The following is a 20,435-nucleotide window of genomic DNA, read 5'->3' as shown; positions in this document are numbered from 1 at the left end:
GACGTGAGTCCAGAATCTTGGCCACTTCATACTCAACTCCTCGTTGAGTTTGGACTTTTGGAGCTGAAGGGAGTGTAGAATGAAACCGATTCAGGACCAGCGGTTTCAACAGGGAAACATGGAATGTCCTGGGTATTTTTAAGAAGGGAGGCAACTGGAGTCTGTAAGCAACAGGATTGATGACTTGTTAAATTTTAAAAGGACCGATGTAGCGAGGTGCAAACTTCATACTGGGAACTCTTAACCTCAAATTCTTCGTGGATAACCAAACCCGATCACCCACCTTGAGAGCAGGAACCGCTCTACGCTTCTTATCCGCAAACTTCTTGTACCTGAACGATGCCTTGAGCAGAGCTGCTCGTACACTCTTCCAGATGTTTGCAAACTGATGCAAGGTGATATCTACTGCTGGAACAGAAGTTGCTGGAAGCGGTTGGAATTCAGGAACTTTAGGGTGGAATCCATAGTTAGTGAAGAATGGTGTAGAAGAAGATGAGGAATGATATTGGTTGTTATGACAGAACTCGGCCCATGGAAGTAATTGAACCCAGTCATCTTGAGAGGAAGATACATAGATGCGGAGGAAGGCCTCCAAGTCCTGATTCACCCTCTCAGTTTGACCATTGGTCTGAGGATGGTAAGCCGTGGAAAACTTTAGCTTGACTTGGAGGACTTGACATAAACTTCACCAGAATTTGGCTGTGAATTGGACTTCTCGATCTGAGATAATTTCTTCAGGAAGACCGTGGAGTCGGAAGATCTCTTGTATGAATACTTGAGCCAACTTGGAAGCTGACGGAAGACCGGTGAGAGGAATGAAGTGTGCCATCTTGGTGAACCGGTCAACTACCACCCAGATGGTATTGAACTTGTTGAACATGGGTAAGTCTGTAATTAAATCCATCGACAAATGGGTCCATGGTCGACGGGGAACGGATAGTGGAACCAGTTGCCCTGCAGGCGACTGGCGGGATACTTTATGTTGGGCACACTTTGGGCAAGATGCAATAAACTCCATGACGTCCTTTTTCAGAGTTGGCCACCAATAGGACCTAGAGATAAACTCCAGGGTTTTTTGGATACCTGTATGTCCGGCAAAACGGGAAGCATGGGCCCAATGCATGAGCTTCTTCCTTAGCACCGGCTTCACAAAACTTTTCCCTGGTGGGGGCATAGAGTCCATCCCTACCGTGGAGAATGCCAACGGATTGATAATAAGATGCTTGTCTGAAGACTCTGACTCATTTTCTTGCTCCCATGAGCGGGAAAGGGCATCGGCCTTGCGATTCTGAGAGCCCGGACAGAAATGGAGTTTAAAGTCGAACCTGGAAAAGAAAAGTGCCCATCTGGCCTGACGAGGGTTGAGACATTGTGCGCCTTTCAGATATAAAAGGTTCTTGTGGTCTGTAAGTATGGTGATTGAATGAGAAGCTCCCTCCAACAGATATCTCCACTCCTCTAGAGCGAGCTTGATGGCTAGCAACTCCTGGTCGCCAATGGCATAGTTGCGCTCAGCTGGAGAGAACTTCCGGGAAAAGAAACTGCAAGGATGTAAATGGCCATCTTTAGCCCTCTGAGATAACACCGCTCCTACTCCAATGGAGGAGGCATCCACCTCTAAGATGAAAGGAGAATCGATGTCGGGCTGTTTCAGAACTGGTGCAGAGATGAAGCGTTGTTTTAAGAGATGAAAAGCTTGCGTAGCTTCTTCAGACCACTTGGACGGGTTAGCACCCTTCTTAGTTAATGCAGTAATAGGCGCCACAATGGTGGAAAAGTCTCGTATAAACTTTCTGTAATAATTGGCGAACCCTAAGAACCTCTGGACCCCTTTGAGGGTTAAGGGTATCGGCCAATTCTGGATTGCTTGTAGTTTCTCAGGATCCATCTCTAGCCCGGAACCAGACACAATGTAACCTAGAAACGGAATGGATTTGACTTCAAAGACACATTTCTCTAATGTGCAATAGAGATGATTGACACGGAGACGGGACAGAACCTCTTTTACCCAAAAACGATGTTCCTCTAAATTATTAGCAAAGATGAGGATATCATCTAGATATACCACGACATGGCGATATAAGATGTCTCTGAAGATCTCATTGACAAAATGCTGGAAGACAGCTGGAGCATTGCTCAATCCGAAGGGCATGACGAGGTACTCATAATGTCCGTCATGGGTGTTAAAGGCGGTCTTCCACTCGTCACCCTCATGGATCCGGATGAGATTGTATGCACCTCTCAAGTCCAGCTTTGTGAAGATGGTAGCTCCACTAACTCTATCAAAGAGCTCAGTAATCAGGGGTAAAGGATAACGGTTCTTGATGGTAATGTCGTTCAAACCTCTGTAGTCGATGCACGGCCGCAGACCACCATCTTTTTTCTTTACGAAAAAGAAGCCTGCGCCGGCTGGAGAAGAGGAAGGTCGAATGAACCCCTTTGCTAGGTTCTCTTTAATGTATTCCTCCATAGAATGCGTCTCAGGCAGAGACAACGGATAAGTTCGGCCTCGAGGTGGAACCTTCCCTGGAACGAGATCAATCGGGCAGTCCCATTCTCTATGAGGGGGAAGGATATCAGCAGAGCTTTACTGAACACATCCGTGAAATCTTGATATGGAGGAGGTGGAACATCAGACGACCTAGGGGAGGAAGAACAGACAGGCAATACTTTAAACAAACATGTCTCAGCACAGGAGGGACCCCATGCCAGAATCTGCGTAGTCGTCCAATCAATAGATGGATTGTGAAGACGGAGCCATGGAAGGCCCAGGACCACAGGATGTGTGGCTCTTGGAATCACTAAAAAAGAAATAAATTCAGAATGAAGAACTCCCACTCTCAGACGAACTGGTAGAGTCCTTAGAGAAATAACTGCATCAAAAATCTTGCTGCCATCCACGGCAGTTAAGGAAATAGATGAAGGAAGTCTCTCGGTGGGTAGGGACCACCGTTTAACATAGGCTTCGGTAATAAAGTTCCCAGCTGCTCCGGAATCAAGGAGGGCAATGACGTTCCGGTAACGTTGAGCAACTTGAAGCGAGACTGGGAGATTACAATCATGAGGAGATGGAGAGGAGATCATTACTCCTAGCCGGCCCTCTCCTTGGCGAGCTAGGATTTGGAGTTTCCCGGACGTTTGGGACAGACATTAATGGTGTGAGACGGAGCTGCACAATAAAGACAGAGAGACTCAGAGAGACGTCTTCGGCGCTCAGCAGGAGTTAAACGGGAACGGCCAATTTGCATGGGCTCATCTTTAGATGGTGACAGTTGGCGAGGAGGAGGAGCAGAAGATTTTGGAGCAGATGATCTTCCACGCTCAGTTGCTCTTTCTCTGAAACGTAAATCAACTTTCGTGCAGAGTGAGATTAGCTCATCTAACTTAGAAGGTAAGTCTCTGGTAGCTAACTCATCTTTAATACGCTCAGATAAGCCATGCCAGAATGCAGCATACAGCGCCTCGTCGTTCCATGCCAGTTCGGATGCCAGGATCTGGAACTGTATAAGATATTGTCCTACAGTACGTGATCCCTGGCGTAAACGGAGACTCTCAGATGAGGCTGAAGTTACCCGGCCTGGCTCGTCGAAGATACGCCTGAATGTGGACACAAATGCAGTGTCGGACCTCTCCCATAACGGTGATGCCCAATCAAGGGCTGAGCCACTGAGAAGAGAGATAATGTAGGCAATTTTTGTACGGTCACTGGGAAAATTGCCAGGTTGTAGCTCAAACTGAATCTCACACTGGTTGACAAATCCCCTGCAGAATCTTGGAGATCCGTCAAATTTTGCTGGCGTTGGAAGATGAAGACGTGGAGCAGAAATGGGTAAGGTGGGTGAGGTTATAGCTGGAGTCACTGTGGTTGACGCACCGGACGCGTCTGATCCACGGAGTGTTGTCTGAATCCCATCCAGCCGAGTAGAGAGATCCTGGAGACAGCGGATGATGTGGCCCTGTGCAGCCTCCTGATGTTCAAGTCGGGCTGCCAGTTCTTGCATCGGCCTGGCCGCTTGATCCTGGTCTCCGGCTGGATTCATATGGTCAGAGCTTACTGTCACAACTGAGGGCCTGAGCTGACGGGAGGCAGCCTCAGTTGTAGGGGCTGAGATGTAACGGAACCTGGGAGGTTGTATCAGACCCCTAGACATGTAAGTAACATGTAGAAGAACTGCCCGAAGGCGTGACCACGACAACCAGGGTAAAAGTCAATGATGTTTATTTATGACATACTCCGTAACACAGCAGCAGTAAAAAGAAAACATAAAATCAGCAGAGGATAAATACAGTTCCTGGGTACTACAGGGTGGCAAGGGCTACAGGGCTCTGGTAGTGTGAGATAGTTCTAATAATCTTCTAGGTGGAAAGTCCTTACCAGGCCCGGCTGTAGCAATGGAAATAGCCCAGGATCGTACCAGCTGGTGTTCCAGGAAAAGCTGGGCTGCTGTGGATAAAACGGCTGCTGTGGATACTGGCTGGAACCAGACTGATGTTGGCACGGAGTGGATACTGGCTGGAACCAGTTAAATAATAAAATGTAGCTTGAGAGCGATGAAATATAGAATGATGTGTGGAGCTTGAGAGCGGTGAAATAATAATACCAATGGTGAATGGTAATCTGCAGAAAAGGGTACCGGCACTTTAAGAAGAGCTAACCTCTGCTGAAAGCTGGATGCTGTAAGCAGGTGGATCTGTAGCTGGAAGCAGATGAATCCAAATGGATAGGAGAGTCAGGCTACACCGCAGGTGGAATGCTGGTGCGGGTCTCTTTAGTGGAGGTTTGGAGATAGGAACTGGAACCTGGAAAACAACCTCAGGAGAGAGACAAACTGGAACTAGGTTTGACAACCAAAGCACTGACGCCTTCCTTGCTCAGGCACAACATACTTATACCTGCAGCAAGGAAGGGATTGGCTAGGCAATTATGCAGATTACAAATGCAAACAACAGATTGGTGGAAATGATCAGGTGACAGAATCCAACATGGCTGTGCCCATGCAGACACTTGGAGGGAATATGGTTTGTAATCCATGGGGGAATTAAAACAGTAATGGCGGCGCCGGCCACAGGAGACAGGAGACGCCAGACTGATAAGTGCACATTCAAACCACGTGGACACAGCGGAGGCCGCGGCTGACGTAATCGCCACTCTGACATCCTGCATGCAGAAACTCAGGGACGGCGGCGGAGGCCGCGGGAGACGCCAATCCAGATGTAACATGGCGCCGCGATGACAGCGTCTCAGAGTGACAGGAGAGGAGGCAGGAATGTGCACATCAGTATAACAGATGGGATCCGGTCCTGGAACGCTGAGCCAGCCTTAGGAGGCATCTGAAAGGTAAGTAATGGCGTCCAGATGCCCGGATCGTGACAGCACCCCCCCCTTTAGGAGTGGCCCCAGGACACTTCTTTGGCTTTTGAGGAAACTTGGAATGGAATTTCTGGACCAAGGCAGGAGCATGAACATCAGAAGCATTGGTCCATGAGCATTCCCCAGGGCCATAACCCTTCCAGTCAATAAGATACTGTAATTGGCCATAACGGTGACGTGAGTCCAGAATCTTGGCCACTTCATACTCAACTCCTCGTTGAGTTTGGACTTTCGGAGCTGAAGGGAGTGTAGAATGAAACCGATTCAGGACCAGCGGTTTCAACAGGGAAACATGGAATGTCCTGGGTATTTTTAAGAAGGGAGGCAACTGGAGTCTGTAAGCAACAGGATTGATGACTTGTTAAATTTTAAAAGGACCGATGTAGCGAGGTGCAAACTTCATACTGGGAACTCTTAACCTCAAATTCTTCGTGGATAACCAAACCCGATCACCCACCTTGAGAGCAGGAACCGCTCTACGCTTCTTATCCGCAAACTTCTTGTACCTGAACGATGCCTTGAGCAGAGCTGCTCGTACACTCTTCCAGATGTTTGCAAACTGATGCAAGGTGATATCTACTGCTGGAACAGAAGTTGCTGGAAGCGGTTGGAATTCAGGAACTTTAGGGTGGAATCCATAGTTAGTGAAGAATGGTGTAGAAGAAGATGAGGAATGATATTGGTTGTTATGACAGAACTCGGCCCATGGAAGTAATTGAACCCAGTCATCTTGAGAGGAAGATACATAGATGCGGAGGAAGGCCTCCAAGTCCTGATTCACCCTCTCAGTTTGACCATTGGTCTGAGGATGGTAAGCCGTGGAAAACTTTAGCTTGACTTGGAGGACTTGACATAAACTTCACCAGAATTTGGCTGTGAATTGGACTCCTCGATCTGAGATAATTTCTTCAGGAAGACCGTGGAGTCGGAAGATCTCTTGTATGAATACTTGAGCCAACTTGGAAGCTGACGGAAGACCGGTGAGAGGAATGAAGTGTGCCATCTTGGTGAACCGGTCAACTACCACCCAGATGGTATTGAACTTGTTGCACATGGGTAAGTCTGTAATGAAATCCATCGACAAATGGGTCCATGGTCGACGGGGAACGGATAGTGGAACCAGTTGCCCTGCAGGCGACTGGCGGGATACTTTATGTTGGGCACACTTTGGGCAAGATGCAATAAACTCCATGACGTCCTTTTTCAGAGTTGGCCACCAATAGGACCTAGAGATAAACTCCAGGGTTTTTTGGATACCTGTATGTCCGGCAAAACGGGAAGCATGGGCCCAATGCATGAGCTTCTTCCTTAGCACCGGCTTCACAAAACTTTTCCCTGGTGGGGGCATAGAGTCCATCCCTACCGTGGAGAATGCCAACGGATTGATAATAAGATGCTTGTCTGAAGACTCTGACTCATTTTCTTGCTCCCATGAGCGGGAAAGGGCATCGGCCTTGCGATTCTGAGAGCCCGGACAGAAATGGAGTTTAAAGTCGAACCTGGAAAAGAAAAGTGCCCATCTGGCCTGACGAGGGTTGAGACATTGTGCGCCTTTCAGATATAAAAGGTTCTTGTGGTCTGTAAGTATGGTGATTGAATGAGAAGCTCCCTCCAACAGATATCTCCACTCCTCTAGAGCGAGCTTGATGGCTAGCAACTCCTGGTCGCCAATGGCATAGTTGCGCTCAGCTGGAGAGAACTTCCGGGAAAAGAAACTGCAAGGATGTAAATGGCCATCTTTAGCCCTCTGAGATAACACCGCTCCTACTCCAATGGAGGAGGCATCCACCTCTAAGATGAAAGGAGAATCGATGTCGGGCTGTTTCAGAACTGGTGCAGAGATGAACCGTTGTTTTAAGAGATGAAAAGCTTGCGTAGCTTCTTCAGACCACTTGGACGGGTTAGCACCCTTCTTAGTTAATGCAGTAATAGGCGCCACAATGGTGGAAAAGTCTCGTATAAACTTTCTGTAATAATTGGCGAACCCTAAGAACCTCTGGACCCCTTTGAGGGTTAAGGGTATCGGCCAATTCTGGATTGCTTGTAGTTTCTCAGGATCCATCTCTAGCCCGGAACCAGACACAATGTAACCTAGAAACGGAATGGATTTGACTTCAAAGACACATTTCTCTAATGTGCAATAGAGATGATTGACACGGAGACGGGACAGAACCTCTTTTACCCAAAAACGATGTTCCTCTAAATTATTAGCAAAGATGAGGATATCATCTAGATAGACCACGACATGGCGATATAAGATGTCTCTGAAGATCTCATTGACGAAATGCTGGAAGACAGCTGGAGCATTGCTCAATCCGAAGGGCATGACGAGGTACTCATAATGTCCGTCATGGGTGTTAAAGGCGGTCTTCCACTCGTCACCCTCATGGATCCGGATGAGATTGTATGCACCTCTCAAGTCCAGCTTTGTGAAGATGGTAGCTCCACTAACTCTATCAAAGAGCTCAGTAATCAGGGGTAAAGGATAACGGTTCTTGATGGTAATGTCGTTCAAACCTCTGTAGTCGATGCACGGCCGCAGACCACCATCTTTTTTCTTTACGAAAAAGAAGCCTGCGCCGGCTGGAGAAGAGGAAGGTCGAATGAACCCCTTTGCTAGGTTCTCTTTAATGTATTCCTCCATAGAATGCGTCTCAGGCAGAGACAACGGATAAGTTCGGCCTCGAGGTGGAACCTTCCCTGGAACGAGATCAATCGGGCAGTCCCATTCTCTATGAGGGGGAAGGATATCAGCAGAAGCTTTACTGAACACATCCGTGAAATCTTGATATGGAGGAGGTGGAACATCAGACGACCTAGGGGAGGAAGAACAGACAGGCAATACTTTAAACAAACATGTCTCAGCACAGGAGGGACCCCATGCCAGAATCTGCGTAGTCGTCCAATCAATAGATGGATTGTGAAGACGGAGCCATGGAAGGCCCAGGACCACAGGATGTGTGGCTCTTGGAATCACTAAAAAAGAAATAAATTCAGAATGAAGAACTCCCACTCTCAGACGAACTGGTAGAGTCCTTAGAGAAATAACTGCATCAAAAATCTTGCTGCCATCCACGGCAGTTAAGGAAATAGATGAAGGAAGTCTCTCGGTGGGTAGGGACCACCGTTTAACATAGGCTTCGGTAATAAAGTTCCCAGCTGCTCCGGAATCAAGGAGGGCAATGACGTTCCGGTAACGTTGAGCAACTTGAAGCGAGACTGGGAGATTACAATCATGAGGAGATGGAGAGGAGATCATTACTCCTAGCCGGCCCTCTCCTTGGCGAGCTAGGATTTGGAGTTTCCCGGACGTTTGGGACAGACATTAATGGTGTGAGACGGAGCTGCACAATAAAGACAGAGAGACTCAGAGAGACGTCTTCGGCGCTCAGCAGGAGTTAAACGGGAACGGCCAATTTGCATGGGCTCATCTTTAGATGGTGACAGTTGGCGAGGAGGAGGAGCAGAAGATTTTGGAGCAGATGATCTTCCACGCTCAGTTGCTCTTTCTCTGAAACGTAAATCAACTTTCGTGCAGAATGAGATTAGCTCATCTAACTTAGAAGGTAAGTCTCTGGTAGCTAACTCATCTTTAATACGCTCAGATAAGCCATGCCAGAATGCAGCATACAGCGCCTCGTCGTTCCATGCCAGTTCGGATGCCAGGATCTGGAACTGTATAAGATATTGTCCTACAGTACGTGATCCCTGGCGTAAACGGAGAATCTCAGATGAGGCTGAAGTTACCCGGCCTGGCTCGTCGAAGATACGCCTGAATGTGGACACAAATGCAGTGTCGGACCTCTCCCATAACGGTGATGCCCAATCAAGGGCTGAGCCACTGAGAAGAGAGATAATGTAGGCAATTTTTGTACGGTCACTGGGAAAATTGCCAGGTTGTAGCTCAAACTGAATCTCACACTGGTTGACAAATCCCCTGCAGAATCTTGGAGATCCGTCAAATTTTGCTGGCGTTGGAAGATGAAGACGTGGAGCAGAAATGGGTAAGGTGGGTGGGATTATAGCTGGAGTCACTGTGGTTGACGCACCGGACGCGTCTGATCCACGGAGTGTTGTCTGAATCCCATCCAGCCGAGTAGAGAGATCCTGGAGACAGCGGATGATGTGGCCCTGTGCAGCCTCCTGATGTTCAAGTCGGGCTGCCAGTTCTTGCATCGGCCTGGCCGCTTGATCCTGGTCTCCGGCTGGATTCATATGGTCAGAGCTTACTGTCACAACTGAGGGCCTGAGCTGACGGGAGGCAGCCTCAGTTGTAGGGGCTGAGATGTAACGGAACCTGGGAGGTTGTATCAGACCCCTAGACATGTAAGTAACATGTAGAAGAACTGCCCGAAGGCGTGACCACGACAACCAGGGTAAAAGTCAATGATGTTTATTTATGACATACTCCGTAACACAGCAGCAGTAAAAAGAAAACATAAAATCAGCAGAGGATAAATACAGTTCCTGGGTACTACAGGGTGGCAAGGGCTACAGGGCTCTGGTAGTGTGAGATAGTTCTAATAATCTTCTAGGTGGAAAGTCCTTACCAGGCCCGGCTGTAGCAATGGAAATAGCCCAGGATCGTACCAGCTGGTGTTCCAGGAAAAGCTGGGCTGCTGTGGATAAAACGGCTGCTGTGGATACTGGCTGGAACCAGACTGATGTTGGCACGGAGTGGATACTGGCTGGAACCAGTTAAATAATAAAATGTAGCTTGAGAGCGATGAAATATAGAATGATGTGTGGAGCTTGAGAGCGGTGAAATAATAATACCAATGGTGAATGGTAATCTGCAGAAAAGGGTACCGGCACTTTAAGAAGAGCTGACCTCTGCTGAAAGCTGGATGCTGTAAGCAGGTGGATCTGTAGCTGGAAGCAGATGAATCCAAATGGATAGGAGAGTCAGACTACACCGCAGGTGGAATGCTGGTGCGGGTCTCTTTAGTGGAGGTTTGGAGATAGGAACTGGAACCTGGAAAACAACCACAGGAGAGAGACAAACTGGAACTAGGTTTGACAACCAAAGCACTGACGCCTTCCTTGCTCAGGCACAACATACTTATACCTGCAGCAAGGAAGGGATTGGCTAGGCAATTATGCAGATTACAAATGCAAACAACAGATTGGTGGAAATGATCAGGTGACAGAATCCAACATGGCTGTGCCCATGCAGACACTTGGAGGGAATATGGTTTGTAATCCATGGGGGAATTAAAACAGTAATGGCGGCGCCGGCCACAGGAGACAGGAGACGCCAGACTGATAAGTGCACATTCAAACCACGTGGACACAGCGGAGGCCGCGGCTGACGTAATCGCCACTCTGACATCCTGCATGCAGAAACTCAGGGACGGCGGCGGAGGCCGCGGGAGACGCCAATCCAGATGTAACATGGCTCCGCGATGACAGCGTCTCAGAGTGACAGGAGAGGAGGCAGGAATGTGCACATCAGTATAACAGATGGGATCCGGTCCTGGAACGCTGAGCCAGCCTTAGGAGGCATCTGAAAGGTAAGTAATGGCGTCCAGATGCCCGGATCGTGACAGCACCCCCCCCCTTTAGGAGTGGCCCCAGGACACTTCTTTGGCTTTTGAGGAAACTTGGAATGGAATTTCTGGACCAAGGCAGGAGCATGAACATCAGAAGCATTGGTCCATGAGCATTCCTCAGGGCCATAACCCTTCCAGTCAATAAGATACTGTAATTGGCCATAACGGTGACGTGAGTCCAGAATCTTGGCCACTTCATACTCAACTCCTCGTTGAGTTTGGACTTTCGGAGCTGAAGGGAGTGTAGAATGAAACCGATTCAGGACCAGCGGTTTCAACAGGGAAACATGGAATGTCCTGGGTATTTTTAAGAAGGGAGGCAACTGGAGTCTGTAAGCAACAGGATTGATGACTTGTTAAATTTTAAAAGGACCGATGTAGCGAGGTGCAAACTTCATACTGGGAACTCTTAACCTCAAATTCTTCGTGGATAACCAAACCCGATCACCCACCTTGAGAGCAGGAACCGCTCTACGCTTCTTATCCGCAAACTTCTTGTACCTGAACGATGCCTTGAGCAGAGCTGCTCGTACACTCTTCCAGATGTTTGCAAACTGATGCAAGGTGATATCTACTGCTGGAACAGAAGTTGCTGGAAGCGGTTGGAATTCAGGAACTTTAGGGTGGAATCCATAGTTAGTGAAGAATGGTGTAGAAGAAGATGAGGAATGATATTGGTTGTTATGACAGAACTCGGCCCATGGAAGTAATTGAACCCAGTCATCTTGAGAGGAAGATACATAGATGCGGAGGAAGGCCTCCAAGTCCTGATTCACCCTCTCAGTTTGACCATTGGTCTGAGGATGGTAAGCCGTGGAAAACTTTAGCTTGACTTGGAGGACTTGACATAAACTTCACCAGAATTTGGCTGTGAATTGGACTCCTCGATCTGAGATAATTTCTTCAGGAAGACCGTGGAGTCGGAAGATCTCTTGTATGAATACTTGAGCCAACTTGGAAGCTGACGGAAGACCGGTGAGAGGAATGAAGTGTGCCATCTTGGTGAACCGGTCAACTACCACCCAGATGGTATTGAACTTGTTGCACATGGGTAAGTCTGTAATGAAATCCATCGACAAATGGGTCCATGGTCGACGGGGAACGGATAGTGGAACCAGTTGCCCTGCAGGCGACTGGCGGGATACTTTATGTTGGGCACACTTTGGGCAAGATGCAATAAACTCCATGACGTCCTTTTTCAGAGTTGGCCACCAATAGGACCTAGAGATAAACTCCAGGGTTTTTTGGATACCTGTATGTCCGGCAAAACGGGAAGCATGGGCCCAATGCATGAGCTTCTTCCTTAGCACCGGCTTCACAAAACTTTTCCCTGGTGGGGGCGTAGAGTCCATCCCTACCGTGGAGAATGCCAACGGATTGATAATAAGATGCTTGTCTGAAGACTCTGACTCATTTTCTTGCTCCCATGAGCGGGAAAGGGCATCGGCCTTGCGATTCTGAGAGCCCGGACAGAAATGGAGTTTAAAGTCGAACCTGGAAAAGAAAAGTGCCCATCTGGCCTGACGAGGGTTGAGACATTGTGCGCCTTTCAGATATAAAAGGTTCTTGTGGTCTGTAAGTATGGTGATTGAATGAGAAGCTCCCTCCAACAGATATCTCCACTCCTCTAGAGCGAGCTTGATGGCTAGCAACTCCTGGTCGCCAATGGCATAGTTGCGCTCAGCTGGAGAGAACTTCCGGGAAAAGAAACTGCAAGGATGTAAATGGCCATCTTTAGCCCTCTGAGATAACACCGCTCCTACTCCAATGGAGGAGGCATCCACCTCTAAGATGAAAGGAGAATCGATGTCGGGCTGTTTCAGAACTGGTGCAGAGATGAACCGTTGTTTTAAGAGATGAAAAGCTTGCGTAGCTTCTTCAGACCACTTGGACGGGTTAGCACCCTTCTTAGTTAATGCAGTAATAGGCGCCACAATGGTGGAAAAGTCTCGTATAAACTTTCTGTAATAATTGGCGAACCCTAAGAACCTCTGGACCCCTTTGAGGGTTAAGGGTATCGGCCAATTCTGGATTGCTTGTAGTTTCTCAGGATCCATCTCTAGCCCGGAACCAGACACAATGTAACCTAGAAACGGAATGGATTTGACTTCAAAGACACATTTCTCTAATGTGCAATAGAGATGATTGACACGGAGACGGGACAGAACCTCTTTTACCCAAAAACGATGTTCCTCTAAATTATTAGCAAAGATGAGGATATCATCTAGATAGACCACGACATGGCGATATAAGATGTCTCTGAAGATCTCATTGACGAAATGCTGGAAGACAGCTGGAGCATTGCTCAATCCGAAGGGCATGACGAGGTACTCATAATGTCCGTCATGGGTGTTAAAGGCGGTCTTCCACTCGTCACCCTCATGGATCCGGATGAGATTGTATGCACCTCTCAAGTCCAGCTTTGTGAAGATGGTAGCTCCACTAACTCTATCAAAGAGCTCAGTAATCAGGGGTAAAGGATAACGGTTCTTGATGGTAATGTCGTTCAAACCTCTGTAGTCGATGCACGGCCGCAGACCACCATCTTTTTTCTTTACGAAAAAGAAGCCTGCGCCGGCTGGAGAAGAGGAAGGTCGAATGAACCCCTTTGCTAGGTTCTCTTTAATGTATTCCTCCATAGAATGCGTCTCAGGCAGAGACAACGGATAAGTTCGGCCTCGAGGTGGAACCTTCCCTGGAACGAGATCAATCGGGCAGTCCCATTCTCTATGAGGGGGAAGGATATCAGCAGAAGCTTTACTGAACACATCCGTGAAATCTTGATATGGAGGAGGTGGAACATCAGACGACCTAGGGGAGGAAGAACAGACAGGCAATACTTTAAACAAACATGTCTCAGCACAGGAGGGACCCCATGCCAGAATCTGCGTAGTCGTCCAATCAATAGATGGATTGTGAAGACGGAGCCATGGAAGGCCCAGGACCACAGGATGTGTGGCTCTTGGAATCACTAAAAAAGAAATAAATTCAGAATGAAGAACTCCCACTCTCAGACGAACTGGTAGAGTCCTTAGAGAAATAACTGCATCAAAAATCTTGCTGCCATCCACGGCAGTTAAGGAAATAGATGAAGGAAGTCTCTCGGTGGGTAGGGACCACCGTTTAACATAGGCTTCGGTAATAAAGTTCCCAGCTGCTCCGGAATCAAGGAGGGCAATGACGTTCCGGTAACGTTGAGCAACTTGAAGCGAGACTGGGAGATTACAATCATGAGGAGATGGAGAGGAGATCATTACTCCTAGCCGGCCCTCTCCTTGGCGAGCTAGGATTTGGAGTTTCCCGGACGTTTGGGACAGACATTAATGGTGTGAGACGGAGCTGCACAATAAAGACAGAGAGACTCAGAGAGACGTCTTCGGCGCTCAGCAGGAGTTAAACGGGAACGGCCAATTTGCATGGGCTCATCTTTAGATGGTGACAGTTGGCGAGGAGGAGGAGCAGAAGATTTTGGAGCAGATGATCTTCCACGCTCAGTTGCTCTTTCTCTGAAACGTAAATCAACTTTCGTGCAGAGTGAGATTAGCTCATCTAACTTAGAAGGTAAGTCTCTGGTAGCTAACTCATCTTTAATACGCTCAGATAAGCCATGCCAGAATGCAGCATACAGCGCCTCGTCGTTCCATGCCAGTTCGGATGCCAGGATCTGGAACTGTATAAGATATTGTCCTACAGTACGTGATCCCTGGCGTAAACGGAGAATCTCAGATGAGGCTGAAGTTACCCGGCCTGGCTCGTCGAAGATACGCCTGAATGTGGACACAAATGCAGTGTCGGACCTCTCCCATAACGGTGATGCCCAATCAAGGGCTGAGCCACTGAGAAGAGAGATAATGTAGGCAATTTTTGTACGGTCACTGGGAAAATTGCCAAGTTGTAGCTCAAACTGAATCTCACACTGGTTGAGAAATCCCCTGCAGAATCTTGGAGATCCGTCAAATTTTGCTGGCGTTGGAAGATGAAGACGTGGAGCAGAAATGGGTAAGGTGGGTGGGGTTATAGCTGGAGTCACTGTGGTTGACGCACCGGACGCGTCTGATCCACGGAGTGTTGTCTGAATCCCATCCAGCCGAGTAGAGAGATCCTGGAGACAGCGGATGATGTGGCCCTGTGCAGCCTCCTGATGTTCAAGTCGGGCTGCCAGTTCTTGCATCGGCCTGGCCGCTTGATCCTGGTCTCCGGCTGGATTCATATGGTCAGAGCTTACTGTCACAACTGAGGGCCTGAGCTGACGGGAGGCAGCCTCAGTTGTAGGGGCTGAGATGTAACGGAACCTGGGAGGTTGTATCAGACCCCTAGACATGTAAGTAACATGTAGAAGAACTGCCCGAAGGCGTGACCACGACAACCAGGGTAAAAGTCAATGATGTTTATTTATGACATACTCCGTAACACAGCAGCAGTAAAAAGAAAACATAAAATCAGCAGAGGATAAATACAGTTCCTGGGTACTACAGGGTGGCAAGGGCTACAGGGCTCTGGTAGTGTGAGATAGTTCTAATAATCTTCTAGGTGGAAAGTCCTTACCAGGCCCGGCTGTAGCAATGGAAATAGCCCAGGATCGTACCAGCTGGTGTTCCAGGAAAAGCTGGGCTGCTGTGGATAAAACGGCTGCTGTGGATACTGGCTGGAACCAGACTGATGTTGGCACGGAGTGGATACTGGCTGGAACCAGTTAAATAATAAAATGTAGCTTGAGAGCGATGAAATATAGAATGATGTGTGGAGCTTGAGAGCGGTGAAATAATAATACCAATGGTGAATGGTAATCTGCAGAAAAGGGTACCGGCACTTTAAGAAGAGCTGACCTCTGCTGAAAGCTGGATGCTGTAAGCAGGTGGATCTGTAGCTGGAAGCAGATGAATCCAAATGGATAGGAGAGTCAGGCTACACCGCAGGTGGAATGCTGGTGCGGGTCTCTTTAGTGGAGGTTTGGAGATAGGAACTGGAACCTGGAAAACAACCACAGGAGAGAGACAAACTGGAACTAGGTTTGACAACCAAAGCACTGACGCCTTCCTTGCTCAGGCACAACATACTTATACCTGCAGCAAGGAAGGGATTGGCTAGGCAATTATGCAGATTACAAATGCAAACAACAGATTGGCGGAAATGATCAGGTGACAGAATCCAACATGGCTGCGCCCATGCAGATACTTGGAGGGAATATGGTTTGAAATCCATGTGGGAATTAAAACAGTAATGGCGGCGCCGGCCACAGGAGACAGGAGATGCCAGACTGATAAGTGCACATTCAAACCACGCGGACACAGCGGAGGCCGCGGCTGTCGTAATCGCCACTCTGACATCCTGCATGCAGAAACTCAGGGACGGCGGCGGAGGCCGCGGGAGACGCCAATCCAGATGTAACATGGCGCCGCGATGACAGCGTCTCAGAGTGACAGGAGAGGAGGCAGGAATGTGGACATCAGTATAACAGATGGGATCCGGTCCTGGAACGCTGAGCCAGCCTTAGGAGGCATCTGAAGGGTAAGTAATGGCGTCCAGATGCCCGGATCGTGACACTAGCAGATCTCCTCTAGGATATTCCACCACTTCACCACTCCATTTTGAGTTGTGTCCCTTAAAATTATGCCTGTGTCAACTCAAAATGGAGTGGTGAAGTGGTGGAATATCCTGGAGGAGATCTGCTAGGAAGCAGTGGAAGCAGTACCACAGGCGTATTTGGGTGGGCACGACTGACACCCCACACAATCTGTTACGTGGGTCTGCTAATTTAGGGGGATTCCAATTTGTTGGATACATTTTGAGATATATTTGAGTTCATTGAATTAATGTAAACAGAACTCATTCCGACCGTACTTCACTATATATCGCTTTCTCTTTCATCTCTTTGGTAAAATCATGTGAATTGGAGTGGGGAATCATTGCCGAATAAAGAACATCCCCATCAGAGTTTAACACCGTCCTTCTGAAGAGTGAACATTGCCCAAGTAACCCAGGGAGCGCACCACAGCAAAATTTGATTGTATAATCTGTTACTAATGTGACCATTGAAGCATATAATGGGAAATATAACAATGGTATACTATTCAGGGCCCGGTCACGCAGAGCTTTACAAAAGAAGAACTATAGAGATGAGTTTACAGGTAACTCTATGATAGCAATGCACAGCAGAATTGCAGAACCTCTCAACAAAAGCAAATGTTGGGTTTGTACACACTTATCTATCAGTGTAGATACAGGTATGCCCCTCTTGGCTCATTACATAAGCACATCAGACATGATGGACAGAGAATGGTCCTGTCACAAGCTAAAGAATGGTAGTCACATTGTGCCAACAATACACCTAATATACAGAATGTGGTGGACTTTCCATATTTGGATGTTTCAGATGCAGGTTTACTGTCTGCATCCGCTCTACAAGTAACTGCAGCCACAGGGAAACCTGAATTTTGTTAAATGTTAACGAAAAGCCCCACCCATATGTATACATATATAGGGAAAACACTGCAGATAAAAAGCCAAAGTCTAGGATACACTAATTGCACTGGAATCACATTTGTAGTGAAGATGTCCGGTAGGTGCTCCCTTAAGAATCTCAAAACCTGTTGGCATTCTATAGATGCAAACGGGGTACTAACACCCAACAACACTCTATACCAGTTGCAGAGAAAGCGGTGTACACTTGATAACAGTGTATGTGGAGATGCCAAAGGTAACAATACAGGGTACTTTATGATAGACATAGGGCTCATACCAACATTTTTGGAATGCCTTTGCCTAAGGGCATATATTGGGTTTGTGGAAAATGGGCATACTCATGGATCCCCTTAGGTGCTAAGGGGCAATGTGTACTCTCCTATGTAGTTCCCTTTGTGAGAGCCACTAATAATCTGGAACAATACCCAAGGAATATTCCCATAGAGCATGACTTGGTGCCAAGCGGTCTGACAAATTTGAAACATCACAGTAAAAGAGAAGTGAGAAAAGGAGATGTAACTTTTAGGCTTTCTGATGGTGAGCAAACTGCTGGAACTCTGTTTCCTCTGTCCACTATTTATCTGGTAGAAAAGGCTGTGGCCCAAATGTTGACAGTACTAGATCAGATGGTAGGAGAATTGGTGATTTCAATCAACCAGACAGTGGCCCTCATTCCGAGTTGTTCGCTCGGTATTTTTCATCGCATCGCAGTGAAAATCCGCTTAGTACGCATGCGCAATGTTCGCACTGCGACTGCGCCAAGTAACTTTACTATGAAGAAAGTAATTTTACTCACGGCTTTTTCTTCGCTCCGGCGATCGTAATGTGATTGACAGGAAATGGGTGTTACTAGGCGGAAACACGGCGTTTCAGGGGCGTGTGGCTGAAAACGCTACCGTTTCCGGAAAAAACGCAGGAGTGGCCGGGGAAACGGTGGGAGTGCCTGGGCGAACGCTGGGTGTGTTTGTGACGTCAACCAGGAACGACAAGCACTGAAATGATCGCACAGGCAGAGTAAGTCTGGAGCTACTCAGAAACTGCTAAGTAGTTAGTAATCGCAATATTGCGAATACATCGGTCGCAATTTTAAGAAGCTAAGATTCACTCCCAGTAGGCGGCGGCTTAGCGTGTGTAACTCTGCTAAATTCGCAATGCGACCGATCAACTCGGAATGAGGGCCCGTGTAAGAGATTGCGCAAGTAAGGAAGGTGGCTTTATAAAATAGGATGGCGCTGGACCAGTTGTTGGCAGTGGAAGGAGGAAGGTGGCACTTGTGCAGTAGTAGGACAGGAATGGGTTACTTATATTGAAGATCACAGAGCTGAAATAGGTGCTCATCTGAGTAGGAGAGTTACAGCAGGAAATTAGGTGGTTGGGGGCTAGTGAAGGTTGGGATCCACTTGGATGGTTAGGAGGTGGCATTGCAAAGCTTTTCTTTGGGATATTACAGTAAATTGTGTTCGTTGCCCTGATTGTGGGAATAAATAAGATTTTAAACCTACCGGGAAATCTTTTTCTCCTAGTCCGTAGAGGATGCTGGGGACTCCGTAAGTACCATGGGGTATAGACGGGCTCCGCAGGAGACATAGGCACTATAAAGAGCTTTTAGTATGGGTGTGCACTGGCTCCTCCCTCTATGCCCCTCCTCCAGACCTCAGTTAGAGAACTGTGCCCAGAGGAGATGGACAACATGAGGAAAGGATTTTGTTAATCTAAGGGCAAGATTCATACCAGCCCACACCAATCATACCATACAACCTGGACTATACGCAACCAGTTAACAGTATGAACAAAAAACAGTATCAGTCAAAGACACCGATTCTAACTGTAACATAACCCTTATGAAAGCAACAACTATATACTAGTCTTGCAGATGTAGTCCGCACTGGGACGGGCGCCCAGCATCCTCTACGGACTAGGAGAAATAGATTTACCGGTAGGTTTAAAATCTTATTTTCTCTTACGTCCTAGAGGATGCTGGGGACTCCGTAAAGACCATGGGGTTTATACCAAAGCTCCCAACCAGGCGGGAGAGTGCGGATGACTCTGCAGCACCGACTGAGCAAACGCAAGGTCCGCATCAGCCAGGGTATCAAACTTGTAGAATTTTGCAAAAGTGTTTGAACCCGACCAAGAAGCAACTCAGCAAAGCTGTAATGCCGAGATGCCTCGGGCAGCCGCCCAAGAAGAGCCCACCTTCCTAGTGGAATGGGCCTTTACTGAATTTGGTAACGGCAAACCAGCCGTAGAATGAGCCTGCTGAATCGTGTTACAGATCCAGCGAGCAATAGTCTGCTTAGAATCAGGAGCGCCAACCTTGTTGGCTGCATATAGGACAAACAAAGCCTCTGTTTTCCTAACCCTAGCCATCCTTGCTACATAAATCTTTACGGGCCTGACTACATCCAGGGACTTGGAGTCCACCCAGTCCCCCGTAGCCACAGGCACCACAATAGGTTGGTTCATGTGATATGAAGAAACCACCTTAGGCAAAAATTGAGGACGAGTCCTCAACTCCGCTCTATCCACATGGAAAATCAAATAGGGGCTCTTGTGGGACAAGGCCGCCAATTCGGACACCTGCCTTGCAGATGCCAAGGCCAATAACATGACCACATTCCACGTGAGAAATTTTAATTCAACTGTTTGAAGAGGCTCAAACCAGTGAGATTTCAGGAAACTTAACACCACGTGAAGGTCCCACGGTGCCACTGGGGGCACAAAGGGGGGCTGGATGTGCAGCACTCCCTTCACAAACGTCTGAACTTCTGGGAGAGAAGCCAATTCCTTCTGAAAGAATATAGATAGGGCCGAAATCTGTACCTTAATGGAGCCTAACTTCAGGCCCATATCCACTCCTGTCTGTAGAAAGTGGAGAAACCGGCCCAGATGGAAATCTTCCGTAGGAGCATTCTTGGCTTCACACCAAGATACATACTTCCTTCAGATACGGTGATAATGCTTTGCCGTCACCTTCCTCCTAGCCTTTATCAGAGTAGGGAAGACTTCCTCCGGAATACCTTTCCCAGCTAGGATTCGGTGTTCAACCG

This window comes from Pseudophryne corroboree, chromosome 2 (assembly GCF_028390025.1).
Source record: "Pseudophryne corroboree isolate aPseCor3 chromosome 2, aPseCor3.hap2, whole genome shotgun sequence".
NCBI lineage: Eukaryota > Metazoa > Chordata > Amphibia > Anura > Myobatrachidae > Pseudophryne > Pseudophryne corroboree.
Note: the sequence above shows the minus strand (reverse complement) of the source record.